The sequence below is a fragment of the Sinocyclocheilus grahami genome, unplaced genomic scaffold (assembly GCF_001515645.1).
Source record: "Sinocyclocheilus grahami isolate Dianchi unplaced genomic scaffold, SAMN03320097.WGS_v1.1 scaffold353.1, whole genome shotgun sequence".
Taxonomy (NCBI): domain Eukaryota; kingdom Metazoa; phylum Chordata; class Actinopteri; order Cypriniformes; family Cyprinidae; genus Sinocyclocheilus; species Sinocyclocheilus grahami.
In genome coordinates, this window is record NW_015505532.1 from 1,283,553 (window position 1) to 1,303,231 (window position 19,679).

Consider the following 19,679-nt stretch of genomic DNA (forward strand, 5'->3'; position numbering starts at 1 on the left):
ATGTAATTACATCAGAAGTAACTGTAATTAAATTACAGAAAAAACTAAGAGTAAACCCTTACTTTTTTCATGGGAAAAGTAATTAAATTACAGTAATTAATTACTTAGTTATACATTACACTCAACACTGTCTGCAAGTACAGCTATACGGTAACACTTTAGTTTAGGGACCAAATCTATTAACTAGTTGCTTATTAGCATGCCTTTTATTAAGATATTGGCTGTTTATTAGTACTTATAAAGCACAAATTCTGCATGACCATGTTCTACATCTCCAATAACTAAACTTAACAACTACCTTACTAACTATTAATAAGCAGCAAATTAGGAGTTTATTGAGGCAAAAGTTGTAGGTAATGGTTTGTTAATAGTGAGAATTGGACCTTAAAATGAAGTGTGACCAAATATACTTTTTAAAGGGGTCATATGATGTTGCTAAAAATAACATTATTTTGTGTATTTGGTGTAATTAAATGTGTTTATGCAGTTTAAGGTTCAAAAAACACGTTATTTTCCACATACTGTACATTATTGTTTCTCCTCTATGCCCCGCCTTTCTGAAACACGTCGATTTTTACAAAACTCATCGGTCTGAAAAGCAAGGTGTGCTCTGATTGGCCAGCTATCCAGTGCGTTGTGATTGGCCGAATACCTCAAGCGTGTGACGGAAATGTTATGCCCCTACCATACTGTGATGCCGTGTCCCGGCCGGAGCGATGATTCAAAAACATGAAAACCCATTATAAACGAGGCATTCGTTGCATCCAGTGGGGACATAATTATGGATTATAATGACTTATACTGTCTTTTTACACATTGCGTTGCATCGCGCCGCGTAAACATAAAACCATGTCTGCATTTGTGATCAGAGAAATGACAAACAACAAGCCCTACTCTACACTGCTCAAAAGTCACTTTAAATATAAAAAACGTACTTACAGTCTGTGAGTCAGAACAGCCGGCATTGTAGTCTACTCTCCCAGGATCAGGAAACCGTCCTCCATAAAATGTGCTGCACACATCTGAATATTTGGGTTGAACTGTTCTGGAACAGTGTTGTAAATACAACGTAACTACTGATTTCTAGTCGTGTCCTCTTTTGGAAGGCCAAACAAAGTAGTTTCGCTCTCAACACGAAACACAGCGTCACACACGGCGGCCTACAGTGAGCAGAGGGGGCTAGAGTGAGGAACGGCCGGAGGGCTAGAGTGAGCAGAGGGGGTGGCTTGAGAACGGCGCGGCCGGCGGATTCGACAAAGGAGCGTCCGAAGGGCTTGCGGCAAGCACATGTGACGACCCCGAGCTGGACTCCGCTTCGTCCACGGCGAAAGCCGATCCGGTGATCCACAGCGCAAAGTTGAAGTATTTCCTCAGCGACCAGCATGGATCAGCTCCAGGCATGACGAATCCATATCGTCCTCTTTTGGAAGGCCAAACAAAGTAGTTTCGCTTTCACAACGAAACACACAGCGTCTTCGCGACATGGTGGCGGTGGCAACAACAATACTACAGTGAGAATAAAAGTTATGCCTTCTTTCTTTGCGTGAACATTTGGGCGGTGTTATGCAAATCTTCCCACATAGTGATGTAGATATGTGGGGGCGTGTTAGAACGAGGCGTTTTAGGTAGGCGTGGCTGACTCTTAACTTTTATAAAGAATATCTCTTTGGATTTGAGACTTTAGTCTTTGCAACTTTACAGATCTTCTTTATGCACCAAGAGCTTGTAACACTCCAAAGAGAAAGGAAAACTTGAAATCGCATTATATGACCCCTTTAAGATTAGAAGTACATTACAAGTGCCCATTCAGTGCAAATAATTGTTCTTCTTTTTCTAATTTTGCTAAAAGGTTGCTATTTTATGACTCGAGACTTTTTATAGTTCTCTGTAGTATCAAGTATCAATTCGCCTCAGATGTTTCTCCTAATATTCCTCTTGAGAAATGAAAATAGAAAGCATTCAGAATGACAGTAAATGCTGATAGCAGAGCTCTAATAATTTGATCCTGTATCAGTTTGATTCATTCATACTGAAATCTCTGATGTGATATCATGGCAAATTTGAGCACATTGGTGACATCTTTTGTGGCAGAGAAATGTGAGATTATTGAGGTCTGATTTCAGCTCAATGGATTTAAACTAAATCTCTTTGGTTTTGAGACTTTAGTCTTTGCAACTTCAGGGATCTTATCTATGCACAATCAGCTTGTAACACTCCAAAGAGAAAGGAAAACTTGAAATCGCATCATATGACCCCTTTAATCATGTTCCTCGCTTTGCATCTCTCTCTCTCTCTCTCTCAATCTCTCATTCAGATCGTCAGATCAGCTCCAACAATGAACTGTTCCATTTATACACTTATTTTCACATAGCAATGTGAAGCATTATACACGGACGTGCGTGCGGTTGCCGTGCTGTATTAAAGCTTTAATCAGGATAAAACAGTATATTAAAAGCTAACAGAAGCAGTAGCATTTACAAATAACAGCGTATCTAAAATTATAAGACAACATCAAACAAAAAACATACCATTAAGAACCGTGTGTTTGCACAGGTTCTGCGGATCCTTTTCACTAATATTCTCTGGGTCTCAATCGGGCTCAAATTGATAAGCAATATTGACGACGCCCTTGTTTACAATACAACCGGAGCACATGCCGCTGAGCTGAGGGGTGGGATGTTTAGACACACATGGGCAGTTTAGCCAATCACAACAGCTGACCAATCTGAGCTCATTGCGTATTTCTGAGGGCGGGGCTTCATAAAAGCAGGAAATGGTCAGCGTCTTTATAGGAGAAGAGACAGAGCGGTGTAGAATAAAGGTAAATTATGTGAAAAATAATGCGTTTATTTTTTTTTAAAACGAAGCATTAACACATGTTAGACTGCACCCCATAAACACAATCAAGCCTAGAAAAAAACAGTCAACCACCCCTTTAAGAACTGTTCACTGAAAGGTTCTTTGGGGAACCAAAATGGTTCTTTTTTTGGCATCACTGTGAAAACCCTCTTTTTTATTTTAAGAGTGTTGAAGAAGAAATCAAGTTTTAACATGGTAAATTTCTAATGCTGCGTGGCGTTTAATAAACTAACTTACACACGGTACAAACTAAACTCTCATAGAAAATTAAGTCATTTTGAGACATATATGTGACCCTGGACCACAAAACCAGTCATAAGGGACAGTTTTTTAAATTGAGATTTCAAAATAAATAAGCTTCCCATTGATGTATGGTTTGTTAGGATAGGACAATATTTAGTCGAGATACAACTATTTGAAAATCTGGAATCTGAGGGTGCAAAAAAATCTAAATACTGAGAAAATCGCCTTTAAAGTTGTCCAAATGAAGTTCTTAGCAATGCATATTACTAATCAAAAATTACATTTGATATATTTACGGTAGGGAATTTACAAAATATCTTCATGGAATATGATCTTTATTACATTTGGGCGGCATTATGCTAATATTTCCACATAGTGAGGTAGATATGTGGGGGCGTGTTAGAACGAGCCGTTTTAGGGGGGCGTGGCAAGAGTCTTAACTTTGATAAAGAATATCTCTTTGGTTTTGAGACTTTAGTCTTTGCAACTTCAGGGATCTTATCTATGCACAATCAGCTTGTAACACTCCAAAGAGAAAGGAAAACTTGAAATCGCATCATATGACCCCTTTAATCATGTTCCTCGCTTTGCATCTCTCTCTCTCTCTCTCTCAATCTCTCATTCAGATCGTCAGATCAGCTCCAACAATGAACTGTTCCATTTATACACTTATTTTCACATAGCAATGTGAAGCATTATACACGGACGTGCGTGCGGTTGCCGTGCTGTATTAAAGCTTTAATCAGGATAAAACAGTATATTAAAAGCTAACAGAAGCAGTAGCATTTACAAATAACAGCGTATCTAAAATTATAAGACAACATCAAACAAAAAACATACCATTAAGAACCGTGTGTTTGCACAGGTTCTGCGGATCCTTTTCACTAATATTCTCTGGGTCTCAATCGGGCTCAAATTGATAAGCAATATTGACGACGCCCTTGTTTACAATACAACCGGAGCACATGCCGCTGAGCTGAGGGGTGGGATGTTTAGACACACATGGGCAGTTTAGCCAATCACAACAGCTGACCAATCTGAGCTCATTGCGTATTTCTGAGGGCGGGGCTTCATAAAAGCAGGAAATGGTCAGCGTCTTTATAGGAGAAGAGACAGAGCGGTGTAGAATAAAGGTAAATTATGTGAAAAATAATGCGTTTATTTTTTTTTAAAACGAAGCATTAACACATGTTAGACTGCACCCCATAAACACAATCAAGCCTAGAAAAAAAACAGTCAACCACCCCTTTAAGAACTGTTCACTGAAAGGTTCTTTGGGGAACCAAAATGGTTCTTTTTTTGGCATCACTGTGAAAACCCTCTTTTTTATTTTAAGAGTGTTGAAGAAGAAATCAAGTTTTAACATGGTAAATTTCTAATGCTGCATGGCGTTTAATAAACTAACTTACACACGGTACAAGCTAAACTCTCATAGAAAATTAAGTCATTTTGAGACATATATGTGACCCTGGACCACAAAACCAGTCATAAGGGACAGTTTTTTAAATTGAGATTTCAAAATAAATAAGCTTCCCATTGATGTATGGTTTGTTAGGATAGGACAATATTTAGTCGAGATACAACTATTTGAAAATCTGGAATCTGAGGGTGCAAAAAAATCTAAATACTGAGAAAATCGCCTTTAAAGTTGTCCAAATGAAGTTCTTAGCAATGCATATTACTAATCAAAAATTACATTTGATATATTTACGGTAGGGAATTTACAAAATATCTTCATGGAATATGATCTTTATTTAATATCCTAATTATTTTTGGCATAAAAGAAAAATAGATAGACATTTTGACCCATACAATGTATTGTTGGCTATTGCTACAAATATACCCATGCTACTTATGACTGCTTTTGTGCTTCAGTGTCACATATATGTGCTCTTCCTGAAGTGTCTTCGCCATCTGATTGTTAGGTCCTGTGTTTTGGTGGGGGATCAGAGGAGACAAAGGTTTTACTTTAGGTCAGGCACTGAAAAAGGCACACTGCCGAAGAGGTCCTCCCCCAACTTCAGGACTGATTTTACACGCTTTTGCTTTTCACACTGCCTGAATCAGAGGAGTAAACAAAAGAACGTCTCTCTTTTCGGGGGGACTCCGAGACTGTTGAAAGTGCAAACCAGCGAGGGAAGGTGACCCCTGACCTCACATTTACTAAACATGTCTCTTAGAGTCCCCGAATGGGAGGGGTGCTGGGAAAGGTCAAAACACGTCACCGTGAGTGACGTCAGAGCTGTCAGGAGCCCTGTCTTGTGTTCAAGTCCTCACCAGCGTCACAGATTAGGGTAAAAAAGCTTTATACAGGGATGATACTTGCCTAAATGATTGTCAGGGGCATTTTTTACATTTAAGAGGACACTTTTTGGTTACACTTTATTGTAAGGTGTTCTTATTACAGTGTAATTATGCATTTAAGTACTGAGTAATATTAATTAACTACATGGTTAGGGTTTGGCTTAGGGTTACTTGCATGTAATTATGCATCATTTGTTATAATAGTATGTACATGTAACATGAGTAACAAGGACACCTTAAAATAAAGTGTTACCCACTTTTTTTAACAATTGTTATAAAAATGTTGTCCATTTATTCAAGTGGAATAATAAAAACTACTATGGCTGTTTATTATATAAATCTTTATTAAATAGGAATGTATCTATCCCTTGTGAAAAAGAAGTACGCTTTAGAATATTTAAAAAAAATAGTACTTATTACAGACACAATATACTTTAAAAGTATATAAATAAGTGTAAAATGAGTATAATGTTTTCGGATACTTTATTGCATGCTAATTGCAAGTTGCAATACAGTTTAAATTAATATAAAATTAACTTCGTTTAACTTAAGAGTGTTTTTAGACACACTTAAGTACAGTAGGACTTAAAAATAATCTTTAATATGATACGATATATGAAATAATTATAAAACTTTATAAAAATTATTGAAGCTATTGTGTTCGAAATATGGTTAAAGTGAACTGCTGAATGTACTCACAAGGAATCACTGTAAAAAATGACCGTGAATTTAACGGTAAAAGACTGTAAAAATGCTACAGTAAAAACCTGTTAAATGGTTAACGGTAAATTCCCCTACTATGTACGGTAAAAACGGTATTGGACATTACATGTATTGGACATAAATTTTACGGTAGTATACCGTTTTTGGAAGTGAAAAATACAGTATAATTTACAGTGAATAACCGTAAATTTACATTCCCAGAATTCCCTGCGTTACATTTCAAATTTGATGTTTTTTCGTTGAAATAACTATGTTTCTTCTTAGTTTTGTATATTAGGGTTGTGTGTTACACCTAATGTTGTTAAATGAATGTTTATTGCATTATTTCAGTTTCATGTGTGTTACCATGATGGTGTTTAGTGTTTGTGTGAATGACACTGTGCACCTTCTATATATGTTATTATTTAAAAGCTGCTTGTGATGGGCTTTGGTTCATCATGTGACTTTCTCATCACCACCTGCATTTGGTGGTTATCAGTGTATTACAAAGGTGCAAAACAGATTTCAGTACTTCAATAGGTTGGTATATTAACATTATATCAGTTAATGAAATTACGGTATTTAACTGTAAATTAGTTAAAAAGTTAAAACTGTAAAACCTGAAATTATAATCAAGTACTTTATGTGTGCTTTAGCATGTTAGTCAACACATTAAAATAATGATTAAAAAAAATAACGATTTAAAGTGTACTTTTCATTTTACATTATTGCACTTTTAAATGGACAGAAATTCATAAAATAATTTAATGAGATACTAATGCAATAATGGAACTAACTCAAATATATAATGTCCAGACAAATCAAAGTAATGGTAGAAAATGAATGGTACCCCCAAATAATTATAAAGAAAATAATGTCAGAATGTTAAAAAAAAAAAAAACACTTAAAATAGGTCTTAAATTTTTAACAAAACGCCAAAGCATGTTATGGTAAAAACTAAAAAGATAAAAGAAAAATAAATTCTATTTTGGACAAAGACAGTGGAGCCTACTCTCTTTGTCCAAAATCAAATTTCTTATTTTTTTCTTTGAATTTTTGACCATGCTTTGATGTTTTGTCACTTGCCATGGCATTTTGCCTCGAGCCCTGGTTAACCCTTCTCTGCATGTTTTGGCCATCTGACTTGTAGCACTGTCCGGGTGAAATGTGGGCCTATAAAATGGAGTGCACTCGTTTACTAGTACCTGCAGAAACAAGGGTGCAAAACAGAGGCAGACCTTTAAAACGCCAGTGTGGGGTTTGTTACCCAGGACCCTGAAGACGCTGTATTGTCCCGGGACACAAAGCCTTCTATTTAGGTGTGGGGTAATCACAGAGTGTCCGGCTGGGCTAGAGGAATTCCTCGGCCTCACGCGGGTCCGCCTGCCTAATCTAGTCCTGGATGGGAGGGGAGGAAGTTGCTTGGTGGTCCCTCTCTTTAGCAACATAATTTATGACCATCCAGAGGTCTGGCTCTACCATTGCAGATGTAGGGAGAGGAGGAGAGACATTACGGAAACAAAGAAGAGGGTGTGAGACTTTAAACTATGATTGGTGATGGTTTGACATGCAATCAGTGTGTAAACATTTAACTACTATGCTAGTGGTTCAGCTGCGGAAAGGACAACTGAAAATGTCGGAATAAATTCCCAGTAAATATTAACATGTCAAATAAAGTGCGTATATTTTAAAGTAGCGCATGAATACCTTTTTTGACAAAAAAATTGTAATCTAATGCAATGACATCCATGCATTTTAAACTGTGACCAAACAATTTGAGGCCAATGTAATCATACACTGAATTTCTAAACAAATTCCACTCAAAAAATGTCATCAATTTTGACAGAGAAAAATCAAATAACACATTGAACTAAACATGAAATTTAGAAAGACTTCAAATATTTTGTTTGAAACCACTCCAATAATCTTTTTTTTTATTTTTTTTTATTCTATACACTGGTCAAAAAGTTTGGGGTGAGTAAGATGTTTTATGAAATATTGAAACTTTTATTCAGGAAGGACACAATCGAATGATCAAACATGACAGTAAAGACATTTAAAATATTACAAAAGATTTATATTTCAAATAAATGCTGTTCATTCAGCTTTCTATTCATCAGCGAATCCATCCTGAAAAAAATGAATCATGATTTCCACAAAAAAACATTAAGCAGCACAACTGTTTTCAACATTGATATTAATAAGAAATGTTGAGCCGCAAGTCAGCACATTAGGATGATTTCTGAAGCATCACGTGACACTGAAGACTGGAGAAATGATGCTGAAAATTCAGCTTTGAATAATTTACATTTGAAAATATATTTAAATGGAAAACGGTTATTTTAAATGGCAATAATATTTCACAATATTACTGTTTTTACTTTATTTTTGATCAAATAAATGCAGCCTTGATGAGCGGAAGAAGAAAAAAATGTTAACTTTTGAACGGTTGTGTAATGAATAATCATTGATGAGATCAGAAATGTTATATTAACAGAGGATGATCATTTCTTGACTGAACAGGAATCTCCTCCTCAGTACTACAACAGCAGACAGACTCTCGTAGCTTCATCTGATGCTGAGCAAGCACATGACACCGGTCTTGATAACGTGAATGCACGGGTAAGAGCTTTTTTAAATGAATGAATCTGCATCCTTTACCCATAATTATATCTGCCTTCATTTACTCACCTTCACGTCGTTATAAACCTGTATGACCAATAGGCATCAAAATACTTTTCTTCTATGTATTTTCTAGAAGAAAGAACAGTATGCAGGTTTGAAACAACATGAGGGTGAAACTGTCTAGAAATAGTCACATATTCATGTTTTGTTTCTGCGTGTGCTTGACAGTCGGGCTCGTTGTTCCTCATTGGTGTCCCGAGCAGCTACTACCTTTCCTCACTGGAGCCTCCTCTTCCTCGTCTGCCCTCGTACGAGAGCGTCCGCAAGAAAGACCGACAGCGGCAGATCCACATGATGATAGCCGACCGCTTTGGCCTGAACGGACCTGTTGAGACAGAGGTGATTCATTTAGCTGCAGTAACAGTATTAATCTACAAACGACCGGTTGACATGACATGCCATTTAACTGTCCTCAAAGCACAAAGCTGAATAGAAATAAACATAGATAATCATCAAATTATCAAAAATTGTATTTAATTAAATTAAAGTCTGTATATTTTCAAATATGACCGGTCATGCGTTTCCATACTATTTTCAAATGTAAACAGTTCTATATAGTTGAATGTCACTTGTTGGGTACTTAAGATCTGAAAAGTATATTTAAATACTTGCAGATGATATAATATTAATGAAATAAGTTCACTTAAAGAGAGACACTTTCATGACAGTTACCTAAGTACACTAAAAAGTGCACTAAAGAAGTACACTTATTTTGATGTGTTGACTAACATACTAAAGCACATGTAAAGTACTTCATTATAATTTATCTATAGTGTGTATTTAATCTATTAGTTATTCTATATATATATATATATATATCAAGTTGATATAATTTAAATGTACTAAACTGCATTTTCATCATTATAAATGTGTAATTTCAAATATATTTAAATACATTACATTGGCATTTCAATAGAAAATATATTTTAGTTCACCATAAATGCTTGTCAGTACATTCAGCAGTCACTTTAACCATATTTCAAAAAGACAACTGAAGTAATTATAAAATTACATATAAATATGTACTTAAGTCCTACTTAAGTGAGTCAAGAAAACACTCTAAAGTTAATTGCATTTAATACAGATTTTCACTATAATACATTTAACATGCAATTAAGTGTCTGAAAACATAGCATTCAATTTGCAATCAAGCATATTTCCATAAGTGCTTTTTAAAAAGTATGCTTCTTCGCAAGGGATGAGTGGTTCTAAATCCATTTAAAATGAGCAAGAAAAAGGGTCAAACCTGCATGTGTGGCTGCAGCATGGAAGTGTAACAATAGTGGATTATCTTTAAAAGCTCTTTAAAGCGTTTTTTTTTCTATTATAGTTTTTGTACATGCAGCTTTCGTGACCTCATTAGACTAGATTAAGTTAATTACTTTACTGAAAAATTGATGATGACTTCTAAAAGCATACACTTGTACAGATATTCAAATTTGAACATAAAATCGTCACGATGGGAAAAAAAGTTCACATCAGTCTGTCATCCACTCAGAGCTCACAGATGTCACTTTACTAAAGCCCTGCTATAACAGTTTAGTCTCTCAGCAGCTGCGGTCTGACTGAATTAAATAACAAAAGATTTTTAATATGAATGACCCACAATTTTCTGTTCCGTAACATGATCCTATCTGAGAAACGGACGGCATTCATGTCCCTCGCCTGCACTGCTGCCGTGACGCACACATGCTGCGAGCGCTCCAAGGCCCTGTGATGTTGACTTAGCGCCAGGAAAACGCATGAGTACACCCGCTAATGGGAATTAATGCACATCAAACATAATAAAGTGGCCTGTTTTGAAAGGTAAACATTAGTGGACAATACGGCTCATTGTCTGTCTGTCCTCTCCTTTACTCCCCAGGATTCACTGGGTGGATCATTCACTCATTAACCATATTATTGAGCTTAATTAGCTTGTTCTCCAGCTGGGCGCCGCGGTTTTGTTTGCTTTAAAATGGCTGTTTTTTTTAGAAGGCTAAAGGGCAGACGTGGAGCTCAAAGCTTAAAAGAAAGAAGAAAGAAAGAGAGATAAAATGGCAAGAGGAAGTTGCTGCAAGGTAGAAGCTGAGCAGTGATATCGCCAGCTAAATTTGTTTAAATAAATGTTGAGCTCTGTATTATGAATTAGCATAGTGCAGAGGTCTTTATCTTTGGGAACGTATTCACTTGATAAGCATTAGCAATGTTAAATAATAATAAAATCATATGAGGAAACTAGATTTTTATGTTTTCTACTGGATATTTTCTCAGGAAATGATGCTAGTGTGTTGTGGACGGTTGTCAGGCCATTGTTTAAAGCGATAGTTCAGCCAAGAATGAAAATTCTGTCACTAATTATTCATCCTCATGCCGTTGCAAACATGTAAGGGCTTCGTTCATCTCCGGAACACAAATTAAGATATTTTTGATGAAATCCAAGAGCTTTCTGACCCTCCATAGACAGCAACGCAACTGACACGTTCAAGGCCCAGAAAGTTAGTCAGGACATTGTTAAAATAGCCCATGTGACATCAGTGGTTCACTTTTTGTGTGCAAAGAAAATAAAAATAACAACTTTATTCAACAATTTCGCAGGAGCTGGCACTCCGACGTAGAACCCGGATGCGCTCCGGCTTATTTGCAAGCAGAGAAAGATGCACGCTGTACATAAAACAGTCTTCGTAAACATGTCTGAAGATTTCGACTTGCAATTTTTTGCCCATGAACTATTTTAACAATGTCCTTACTACCTTACTAGACCTTGACTCCGGTCACTTCTTCAATGTAAGTCCTGTTCACATCAAGAGCAATAACTACAGTGATAATTATAACCATAAACTTTTAAAAATCACTCTAAAGGTGAGGTCACATTTATTTACCATTGTTAGGCAAATTTTTAAGGTCGAAATTAAATTATGCTCTTTTACAAAGTCTTGATTTTGTTTTGGGGGTGTACTAGAACATGCTCTCATGCTTGGTGGTTCGAAAAACGCATTATTTTTCACATCATTTACATTATTACAATACATTTCTCCCCAGGCTGGCACAAACGGCTCGATTAGTTCCGGCTTTGATGAAGGTCCACCTTCCGAAAAACAAAATGTGTTGTGATTGGTTAGCTGTCCCAGTGCGTTGTGATTGGCGAACAGCTTAGACAGTGTTTCAGTACTGCCACGCCCCTTGCTCCGTCTTTCAACAAAAGCTTTTGGGCGAATCCGGCACTTTACTCCCTGGTGTTGTGGAAGCTGTCCTCAGTACAATGCGCAGCACACAATTGCAAATTGGGGTTATTTTGCTCAGGGACAGAGTTAAAAAATAAATTGCAACCACTGTTTCCTGACGTCATCCGCTTTCGGAAGCCCAAACAAAGACGTTTGGGCACGGAGGTGAAAAAAACAGCATTTCAGGCGGTCGCACACCGGACGAGAAGCACAGCGTCGCGTTGCGCCACATCTTTAAAATTCGAATACATTATTTTCTATGAGTGTAGGCACACCGGCGGCGCCCAGCTACGTCGTGTTGTACTTGTAAGAATTGTTCTAGACATGCCGAAAATTTGACGCTACTACAGCACTGCAGCTCTTCTTCTTCGTTTTCTCTGATGCACTAACTCTGCAGCAGCGCTTCTTCTTCATCGTCTCATCTGATGCACTCACTCAACCAAGCGTTCTAACCACAACCTCGCCCCTCCCCAACCCCCCAACCATTCCAATTTCCGTAGACGGGAATTATTTTTAATTATATTCTAATGAGCCACTTTGTGATATCACAAAGCCCGGAAAACAAACGCTGTAGTCCAAACGAGCCGTTCGTTGTAGTTCTTGAAAAGGGATTTAAAAAAAAACGAAATACCTCCCTTTGGAGTGGACTTTGAGATTTGTAACTTTCTAGATCTTTTTTATGCCCAAACATACACACTGACTAAAATTAAAAAAGTGAAAAAGCATAATAGGACCCCTTTAAGTAATTTCAATAGAAATCTGCGCAATCAGTAATTTTGCTTGACGGCCAAAGATTTTCTCACAGATTTCACACATTTTTAGATTACCACATTTATCCACTACATTTCTCCAAATCTGTTCTGAAGAAACACACATCTACATCTTGTATGGCCTGAGGGTGAGTATATTCAATGTGAGTACTTTCAGCAAATTTTTATTTTTGGGTAAACTATTCCTTTAAGAGAATAGAGGAGTCCTGACACAAATTATAACTAAACCGACATTTTGGTTAAACACCAAAAATGTGACATAAGCAAAATCACTTTTGGAGAAGTGCGCCTAAGCCATTTTTCTAGTGCAAGCTGTTCATTTGTGGTGTCACACGTGTGGTTTAAGTCAAGCTTTATCTCTGTTTTTTTAACACAGCTTACAGCATAATATAATGATTTCTGAAAGATCATGTTGCACTGAAGACTGGAGTGGTGATGCTGAAAATTCAGTTTTACATCACAGGAATAAATTACATCTTAAAATATATTCCCACAGAAAACAGTTACTTTAAATTGTAATCGTATTTAGCAATATTACTGTTTTTACTGCGTCTTTAAACATAACGCAGCATTGGTGAGCATAAGAGACTTTATTGAGATTTTACAAACTTTTTTAATGGTAGTGTAAATTCAACTAGAGTTTTTTTAATGTGCTGTTTTAATTTAATATTGACCAGTCCTTTATATATTAACATACTTGACTGGTTGATTACTATTAGCATCATGGCTATATGAAACATAGGCTAAATACTTCATAGTGAAAGGCTGTATATCAGTTTATGTATGTATGTATATATATTACTATACAGTATGTGTATTGATATATACATAATAAATATACACAGTACACACACATACAGCATGTAAACAAAAACTTTTATTTTGGAGGCGATTAATCGCAATTAATCGTTTGACAGCACTAATATATAGAGTACTATATAAACATTTATGTTTCAGTAGTATGCATATTGTTGACTAATTGTATTAAACTGCATTAAATAGACAAGTCCTCTAATATTTAAAGGACATTGTACAAATAGAATCTATCTATCTATCTATCTATCTATCTTTATATGGTCCATTATATTAAACATAAATATTTAGCAATATTAAACATTATTAATATTTAGCAATTAAGCACACTTTCCCTATTGTATTGCAAGAAACATCAACAACAACTACAACAAAAAAATCTCATCGTCATTATTGTGTTGTATTTAACTGATAAAGTATTCATACAATGTATTGCCTATATACCAACAGCTTTCTTCTGGATACTGAAGAATTTTTGTGAAATTGTGTCTTCTAGTGGTCACTTCAGGAAGTAGCAACTTTACCACTCCTAACTAAAAACAGATGATCCTGTATTATTCCTGTTTAGCTACCTGCAACCAAATGAGCTCCGATTGCCTGGAAGCGGTTTAAAGTGTAACTCTTCTTCAGCTCCTATAGAGTCTTTATTGTCTTCAGTGATGTCCTAATGAGAGGCACCACAGAGAGGCTTGTCTTCTGTCCACAGCAGCAGCACAGCTGGGGCCTCAATCTCCACACACACAATACAGAGTGAATAGCACATGTCAGTCAGAAGAAGACACACTTAATGCGTCAGCGGATTCATCTTCATTAGATCCCGTAAAACAGCCCTTCACATGAGTGACGTTAATCACACTGAATTGGCTCTTTATGGGGATTTGAACACAACACGCTTGCTAAGACGTCCTGTTAAAACACATGGCAAACAATGTAAGAGAGTCTGGAATAGAAGTGAAACATGCTTGATTTTGAACATCTTCACCCTTCTTGATTCTGACATCATTTTTGCACACTGAACACAAGAACAGATGTGAATTTGTCCTTTATTTCAGCAATAAACAAATTAGTTTTCATTTTCAGTTACTCACTGTTAGTAACCCTTGTGCGCTTGAAGTGTACTTCAAATCTTAAAGGGATAGTTCACCCAAAAATGAAAATTCTGTCACACTCACCCTCATGTCGTTCCAAGTCCATAAGACCTTCGTTCATCTTCGGAACACAAATTAAGATATTTTTGATGAATTCAGAGAGCTTTCTGACTCTCCATAGACAGCAATGATCATAACACGATCAAGGCTCAGAAACATAGCAAGGACATCGTTAAAATAATCCATGTGACTTGGTTCAACCATAATTTTACGAAGCTACGAGAATACTTTTTGTGCGCATAGAAAACAAAAATAACGACTTTATTCAACAATTGTCTCCTCCACATCACCCTATAACACCATTTTGGAGAGTATCACATACATAAACAATGTATCCACGCAGATACATTGTTTACGTTCAGATCAAAGCGTAAACATCATATCCACGTTTCTGAGCCTTGATCGTGTAAGGACCCTTGATGTCTATAGGAGGGTCAGATCAAGAGCTTTCAGAATTAATCAAAAATATCTTCATTTGTGTTCTGAAGAAGAACGAAGGTCTTACGGGTTTGGAACGACATGAGAGTGATCAATTAATGACCGAATTTTCATTTTTAGGTGAACTATCCCTTTAAAAGTATATTTATTTAAAACACCGTACATTATACATAATATTACTGAGAGAAAAGGGCACTTGAGTGAACTTAAAGAGAGACTATGTTTCTTAACTCACTTAAGTACACTTTCAAATAGTGCACTTTGTAATAATGTCAAATTAAACGATTTCCTACATTCTCAGTCATGTTCTAAAAAACAAAAATGGGTTATTTTGCTCAACGCAAACGCTGGGTTGAGCCTATTAGCTGATTTTGTGTTGCTGCTTGGTCAAATGCACCCCTTTCCCACGCCTCGACATAACAACCCAGCGGTAAAATTACTCATCCTCTTCAGGAAAGAGCAGCAGCAGGTTTAACATTAAGTGACATACAAAAAAAAAAAAGAAGAAGAAAAAGTAAGAAAAAATTATAATACCATGAAGGAAGATCGGCTTGTTGATGTTTGTCTGCCATTCTCGCTCTGTCTGCACAGTGTGCGTGAATGCGCTGATGACGTATCCTGTCTGTGCGAACAGGGTGCGCAGAGGTATGCTAATACATATGTTGACAGGCAGTTAGGAAAGCCCATTAAAACGCTCGGACCGAGTATTTTGATTGGACAAACATTTCTTGGTCCTACGCCTTCCACAGAATATATAAATACAGATAAATACATTTAGACCACTTAACTTAATGATTGCTATCGGGATGTGAAGAGACTTTCAACCAGCATAACAAAAAATGTTTCTGAAGACAATCACCTATTACACCTTTAATGTTAAAACTGCCTCTCGGAAAGAGCGATTCACATCGTCGTCGAATTGGTGCATTTCTTTGGTGAGATAGCCTACAGGTGTGTGTTTTATTTCATCTATAAAATCGGGTCAGGTTAGCCCAACATGTGTTCTGTCCTAGCTTTACCCAAAATCGGGTTGTTTGTGCATGTGTGTTTTTTTTTTTAACGAATTATGTTTAAATAATCGTTTGTCATTCTTTAAAGGGGTCATATGATGCTGCTAAAAATAACATTATTTTCTGTATTTGGTGTAATGAAATGTGTTTATACGGTTTAAAGTTAAAAAAACACATTATTTTCCACATACTGTACATTATTGTTTCTCCTCTATGCCCCACCTTTCTGAAACACGTCGATTTTACAAAGCTCATCGGTCTGAAAAAGCGAGGTGTGCTCTGATTGGCCAGCTATCCAGTGCGTTGTGATTGGCCGAATTCCTCAAGCGTGTGACGGAAATGTTACGCCCCTACCATACTGTGATGCCTTGTCCCGGCCGGAGCAACAAGACAAAAACATGAAAACCCATTATAAACCAGGCATTTGTTGCATCCAGTGGGGACATAATTACTGATTATAATGACTAATACTGTCTTTTTACGAGAGGCGTGGGCTTGAGAACGGCGTGGCCGGCGGATTCGATGAAGGATTCGATGAAGGAGCGGCAACCACATGTGATGACCCCGGGCTGGACTCCGCTTCGTCCACGGTGAAAGCCAATCCGGCGATCCACAGCACTTTGTTGTGCTGTTGATGTCTTCCCTCAGCGACCAGCACGGATCACCTCTAGGCATGACGAAGCGGATATCGTCCTCTTTTGGAAGACCAAACAAAGTAGTTTCGCTTTCACAACGAAACACACAGCTCTTCAGGACATGGCGACGGCTGCAACAATACTACAGCTAAAATAAAAGTTACGCCTTCTTTCTTTGCGTGAACATTTGTGCGGCGTTATGCAAATTTTCCCACATAGTGACGTAGACATGTGGGGGCGTGTTAGAACGAGCCGTTTTAGGTAGGCGTGGCTGACTCTTAACTTTTATAAAGAATATCTCTTTGGATTTGAGACTTTAGTCTTTGCTACTTTACAGATCTTCTTTATGCACCAAGAGCTTGTAACACTCCAAAGAGAAAGGAAAACTTGAAATCGCATCATATGACCCCTTTAAAGAAGTACACTGTGCACATGTAGTACTTGATTAGAATTTAGTGTGTTGTTTGATATTACATTTAAAGTTAACATATTTTAACCCTCTATGGGATATCGTCATTTATAAATGACGCTAAGAAATTTGCATTTAAAATACAATATTAATATTCAACCAACAGAATTTTATTTTAGTTATGTCAAATGACATCCCCTTCAACCAGTAAAATTTAAATTTATTAGCCATGTGCTTCACATTTTTGGTAACTAAGTAGTAAAGGAGACATTAGCACATGTTAGGTCACATGCTCTCAAGGCTCCATAGTGAGTAGCCTAGGGAAGATTCCCCGATTCGCTTCAGTGCATCGGTAAAAAAAAGTTAACGATGCGATGCATCGGTTTAAAAAGTGTGCATCGGCTACAAGTTGTCATTTATATCGCGATGCATCGTTTCTAACATATTTGCATCGATAAAAAACGATTCATTTATATATATAATTACTGGTGGATGCGCTATACGTTTATTATTTAGAAAGTGACCAATATTTTATATGCAGATTGATTTCTCCTCTCTAAACTGTTTCTCAAGTGCGTTAAATGAACCAACAATAATTCTGAGTAAAATATACATTTTGCTAAAATATTTGTTTTTGGACATTAAATGCGCCTTTTGTAGAATTTTAAACCTACATATAAAGTGTATTTTTATGATAGCAGTAACTGTAAGTGGACTATTGTAATGGGTAAATCAAATGTAAGCTAGTAGGCTGCTACAGTACTAATTACTAAGCTCAAATGAGTTCATGTGTGTTTCTTATAGCAGTTCAAATGTAGTCGTTTTCTTTATTATTTATTTTTATTTTTAATTTAGTTATTTTAATGCTTTAAAGAGCAATTTTACATTGTAATGTTCTAATGTTCTGCTATCTGTTCTGCTATAACTATAAAAGGTACAGCTGTCATAAAACCAGAGAGAAAGGCTGCATGGCTAGAAACAAATAGAAAAGTCAAATAGCCTAATAGTATGTGAGACAGTGGTAATATCATTGTGTTGCTGTTGGTCAGTGTTAGAGGAGCTTAGCCTGACAGTTAGCCTGCTTTAGACCAGGTTAGTTTCCCAGCATAAGTTGCCACAGTGACTAAGGTTGATCTATGTTAAATTTGCTTTATGGAACCAAATCATTTGACAATGAGTCAGACTAACTGAAATAAGCCTGGCTTATTTGGTAAACTTGTTTTATGAAACAGGCCTCGAGGCATTAAAAGTGATATTTTCTCCATTGCATCGAATCGCATTGTGTTGAATCTAATCGAAATCGTATCGCGCTGCATCGTCATGGGGTGAATCGTATCGCATCGCATCGGTAGCTGCTTCATATGTATCTTTAATGTATCGTATTGTTGGCTATGCATCGAGATGCGTATCGTATCGGCCTCAGCCATGAGATGCACATCCCTAATAGTGAGCTCATTTTAGACTAGAAAGTACATATAAATTCAAGTTATAAAAAATAGAATTGTACATCCAAATGTGTTTTCTAAAGTTGTTTTGTCGTTGTTAATGCACTTTTATAAAAACAACAACTCAGAGACCAACAAATCTGAGCGTCATGCATAACTGACAAAGTCTTATTATGTGATGCATATTTTGTGTAGCTGGCACTATTGACCAGCATTGGCGGGCAGTATAATAGACTTTATGCATGTGTTTTAGGTTCATTTTTGTACGATTTTTGGAAGATGGAGAGACAAATCTGTACTTATTTCAGAAAGTATTGATGATAGTGATATGAAAGCATCAGAAAATCAGGTTGTAGTAATAAAACAAGTTGTTGAGGACCAAGGAGGATAGAAGCAATGAGGGTGAGGGCAGTGATGAAGAATAGGTTGTTGTGGAAGTCAGGCATTTGGGTACATTATTGTATGCCAGTTTGAAAGATGTGATCCATACAACAACCAGAGGTCAGGAAAGATGCCAATGTCTATTGGCATTACTATACTGACAGGCAGCGATGCTCCAATGATGACTGCACAAGTCAACATCTACTTATATGTGGGACGTGTGGGGTACACTGAAAAAGAAGAGTCTTGTTGACTTTCACTTGTGCTACAATAATTGATTTGAAATTCCAAGATGAAACGCAATGTTAAAATTGTTTTAATGCTTCTGAAACACTAAGACATGGTTTTCAGGCAGTAAAATTGCATCCGAATTTGTGTCAAGTTTTAGACATTTTCACGCGTGAGTTCCAAATCAAATATAGCAGCACAAGAAAAAAATTGAATGTTCATAAAGTTTTTTTTTTTTTTTTTTTTTTTTGAAACAAGAAAATTTTTTTTTTTTTTTTTAAATATAGTCAAGTAGCGTTTAAAGAGATGAGTTTTCAGCTGTCGCTTGAAATTGTCAGGGATTCAGCATTCCGGATAGGGGTGGGAAGATCATTCCACCAGCCAGGAACGGTGAATGAGAATGTTC

At 36.6% G+C, this 19,679-nt stretch overlaps 1 protein-coding gene across 1 annotated transcript in view; it reads left to right on the forward strand.

Moving 5' to 3' along the window:
- Positions 1 to 2,620: 2,620 nt before the first annotated feature.
- The window catches only part of LOC107548722 (butyrophilin subfamily 3 member A3-like), a 27,644-nt gene continuing 10,585 nt past the window's right edge, over positions 2,621 to 19,679 (forward strand). The window contains exons 1-2 of the mRNA XM_016229524.1: positions 2,621 to 2,631; positions 12,581 to 12,586. The gene's annotated coding sequence lies outside the window, so the exon portion shown is untranslated. The remainder of the gene's footprint in view (positions 2,632 to 12,580; positions 12,587 to 19,679) is intronic.